Source organism: Mchenga conophoros, linkage group LG10 (genome assembly GCF_057382185.1).
Source record: "Mchenga conophoros isolate Kocher_MC1m ecotype Shallow Benthic linkage group LG10, M_conophoros_male_GT1.1, whole genome shotgun sequence".
Taxonomy (NCBI): Eukaryota; Metazoa; Chordata; class Actinopteri; order Cichliformes; family Cichlidae; genus Mchenga; species Mchenga conophoros.
Window position 1 is genome coordinate 12,496,471 of NC_140535.1, and position 4,334 is coordinate 12,500,804.

At 42.1% G+C, this 4,334-nt stretch overlaps 1 long non-coding RNA gene across 1 annotated transcript; it reads left to right on the forward strand.

The window, feature by feature from the left end:
- The first annotated feature begins 2,871 nt into the window (after positions 1–2,871).
- On the forward strand, positions 2,872–3,771 carry LOC146565465 (uncharacterized). The gene is made up of 3 exons (XR_014894006.1): positions 2,872–3,148; positions 3,265–3,333; positions 3,496–3,771. It is a non-coding gene; the product is annotated as an uncharacterized LOC146565465 (long non-coding RNA).
- Positions 3,772–4,334: the final 563 nt, after the last annotated feature.

Below are 4,334 nucleotides of genomic sequence, written 5' to 3' on the forward strand. Positions count from 1 at the left end.
TAATGAACTCTGCAGGCCACATCAAGCTTTCTGCTTCCCACAGGTGTAGCATATGGACTGAAAGCAAACAGAGGTGTTAGTGTGTTGTTGTGTAGTTTCTATTGAAGCTGACATCATTTAATGCTGTTTCTGCATGCTGGTCAGTGCCATCCAGACAGCAGGTATGACTGAGCTTTTGAACCAGGAGAAGGTGTTTACCTTCTTCGCTCCCAACGACGATGCCTTCAATGCACTGCCGCAGGATGAACTCAGCAGGCTGATGTGTGAGTTTTATTCAACTACACAGCTTCTCTTCATTCACATTCTTAATTTATCCACATGGACACTTTCCACACACGTGTGTAAAGCGTCTCTCTTCTTTACAGCAGCTTATGCTGAGACAGCTCGTTCTCACTCCGGACGCGTAAAATAATGACGATTTGTCACGTCCCTTAACTTCTCATGCTGACACCTAAGGTACCCTTCCACATTTTTATGTGACGCTGTGGGTTGTCAATTCATTCCAATATGAACCCGCTCGCGGCGATCGGAGACGCTTCGAGCAGAGGCTCCAGCCATCCTTTTACTCCAATAATAACCCCGTCACGGCGAAACATGACACCGTGAAGCACAATCTAACTGGAGAACCGGGGACCCTCTCCGCGAACGGGTTTTTCTCCCTAATTTAATGCTTTCTTTTAATGACATCGTTAACATTTCTCAACAAAAACACATGAAAGTATCACTGATAATTCAACAATAAAAGCTTGGAGTCATTTGGCGCGGCTGCCCCTCTGTTGGTCTTCCATGGTCTCTTGTGTTCTGGGGGCCTCTGGATGTCTGGAGTTTTGATCTCCTCCATACCCGCTTCACACCCTGGAGGACGGGGCTGTGGCCCCCCCACACTCCCTAGCAGATCGTTACATGGAGAAACCTTTGGAATACAAGCGCGCTGATCCACACAGGTATGCACACGGGTGTTCACTGCTCGTAGACCCAAATTACACCTTTCTTGGCCGCTACTTCGAAGCACATCTGTCCTGCGTGCTGCACAACAACATTGAATATTTAGTATTTACTGCTGTTTACACTTAGCTAGATTAATGCGATGGTGTTGTGTTTAGTATGTTGCTTTGGTTTTTTTTGCTTGTTTTCTATTTTTCTCTCAACAGGTGATCCAGGAGATTTTTATTTTTTTTTCTCCCCCCCTTTCTCACTGTCCCTCTCCCCTTCTGTTTTTCCTTTCCTTCCTCTTTCTTTCTCCCTTTCCTATCCCTCACTCATGTCTGTCCCGTCTGTAACATCTGAAAATAAAATATAATAAATAATAAAAACAAAGATCGACCAAATGGACCAATACGGCAATGCCACGATGATCCATTTGGCAAAGTAAATCCATTGGGTATCCTTGTTGGTCTTCAGACAACAATTCTGATGGCTAAAGAACCAAATGGGACAGGCAAAAAAAAAAAAAAATAATAATAACCCCGTCACGGCGAAACATGACACCGTGAAGCACAATCTAACTGGAGAACCGGGGACCCTCTCCGCGAACGGGTTTTTCTTCCTAATTTAATGCTTTCTTTTAATGACATCGTTAACATTTCTCAACAAAAACACATGAAAGTATCACTGATAATTCAACAGTAAAAGCTTGGAGTCATTTTTGACCAGGACATGTCCTTCAACGCACATATTAAACAAATATGTAAGACTGCTTTCTTCCATTTGCGCAACATCTCTAAAATTAGAAATATCCTGTCTCAGAGTGATGCTGAAAAACTAGTTCATGCATTTATTACTTCCAGGCTGGACTACTGTAATTCATTATTATCAGGATGTCCAAAAAACTCACTGAAAAGCCTCCAGCTAATCCAAAATGCTGCAGCAAGAGTCCTGACAGGGACTAGAAAGAGAGAGCAGATTTCTCCTGTTTTGGCTTCCCTTCATTGGCTTCCTGTTAAGTCCAGAATTGAATTCAAAATCCTGCTCCTCACATACAAGGTCTTAAATAATCAGGCCCCATCTTATCTTAATGACCTTGTAGTACCATATCACCCTATTAGAGCACTTTGCTCTCGCTCTGCAGGCCTACTTGTTGTTCCTGGAGTATTTAAAAGTAGAATGGGAGGGAGAGCCTTCAGTTTTCAGGCCCCACTTCTGTGGAACCAGCTTCCAGTTTGGATTCGGGAGACAGACACTATCTCTACTTTTAAGATTAGGCTTAAAACTTTCCTTTTTGCTAAAGCATATAGTTAGGGCTGGACCAGGTGACCCTGAATCCTCCCTTAGTTATGCTGCAATAGACGTAGGCTGCCGGGGGATTCCCATGATGCATTGAGTTTTTCCTTTCCAGTCACCTTTCTCACTCACTATGTATTAACAGACCTCTCTGCATTGAATCATATCTGTTATTAACCTCTGTCTCTCTTCCACAGCATGTCTTTATCCTGTCTTCCTTCTCTCACCCCAACCGGTCGCAGCAGATGGCCGCCCCTCCCTGAGCCTGGTTCTGCCGGAGGTTTCTTCCTGTTAAAAGGGAGTTTTTCCTTCCCACTGTCGCTTGCTCATAGGGGGTCATATGATTGTTGGGTTTTTCTCTGTATCTATGAAGCGCCTTGAGGCGACTTTTGTTGTGATTTGGCGCTATATAAATCAAATTGAATTGAATTGAATTAAAATCGCTTCATGTTTTGGCCACCACACAGTGTTTTCCAAACTGATTCACGATCTGAAAGTGTGCAGATCTAACGTACATAATCCTTTGTTAGGTTTATTATTTTCATTTCACACGTAAAACATTTATAGATTCATTCACCACTCCTGTTAGTTTGAGCTTCAGGCTGCTGACGAACTCCTTCAAGATATGCAGGTAACATTTTTAGTGGAATCAGTTGTTAAAGAGGGAACACGCTTGTCTAATATTTTGTACGGAGTAAACGTTATATTATTTTAAATTTTTTTTTAAAGTTTATGTCACATTAAGTTGGTTAACTTAAGCTGTTTGATAATCTTTGCTTTAATCATAGACTGTATTTTAGGCGTTCCCTTTTTTCCTTGTTAATTGCGTAGAATGATGCACAGAGTGAACCTCAGCCAAGACCAGTGCGCTGGAAAAAACGTGACAGACAGGGAGCTTTTATTCCTCAAAGATCATCAACCACTCGAAGTACTAGTTGCATGCCACGTGCTCAGTGTTCACACAACCATTGATTTTATCTCACAACTTGTTTTCACCAAAGAATTTCAGTAAGTAAATATTCTTCAATTTTTTTCCCCCTCCAGTGTCCAGAGAGCAGCATCAATGTCCACGTGAAGAACCTAGTTATGTTGCCAGTGTCAACCCAACAAAAGGTACTTTACCTTCTTGTATTTATTGTGATTTCTGTTTACTTTTATATTTGTTGTTATAGTTGAGTTATGCAGGGCTTTTGTGCAGTCCTAAGAAACATACTGCCTAGAGTGTTTTTCACTTTGTGGAAGAGTTTCTTCCTTTCTTTCTTTTTTTTCTGTTAGTGTATGGTGCTTCATCAGGAGCTCCTTCAGTTGTTGGAGGATGGAGAAGAGGATGCAGCCATGACTTGTGAGACGTCGTCTGAGTCAGCTGCTACTCACTGGGCGATCAGAAATATGGTGTCCTTGCAAAAGTGGAAAGAGGCCAGGCCTTGTCTTATAGACAATATGTTAGCTACTCTGGATCCACAGTCACACCGTGTGTGTCAGTGTGGCAAACAAGTAGTTGTGAGGTGTCTGGACTGCCTGCCTCTTCCATTCCTTTGTGCTGACTGTGATATTGCAGTTCACACACGCTTTGTCCTGCACAACAGAGAGGCAGTAACAGGAGGGTTTTTGCAGCCTTCATCAGAGTTTCACAAGCCAATAGGTACGGTTTTTAAGTCTTATGCATTTCTTGCTTTGTATGAGTATGAGTGGGTGCTGTTATTGTATATTTATTGGAGTGGAGTGGAGTGCTGTAAAGTTTGAGGTGGACAGGATGTGCAAGGAGCCATGCTTTAGCTGCCCTGCCTGCACTCCAGACATGCTTGCCGTCTCAGTTGATGGAAACCGCAAGCTTTATCGCTTTCAGTCAAATGCAAGGTACGTTATGCATTGTGTACATAAGTCAAATATGGATTTGTAGAAAAATGTATTTTAATGTTTCTTTTCAAACAACTGTCACTGTGTTCGTTCAGCACTTCAGAGCAGGGGGACTTTGAAGGTGTCTTCATTGAAAAAGATGAGGAAGTTGCTGAGTTTGTGAAATACATCCAGAGACACACAAATCATGTAAGATACACATATATATATATATATTAGTGCTGTTAGCGTTAATCTTGTTAAAATGACGTTAATGC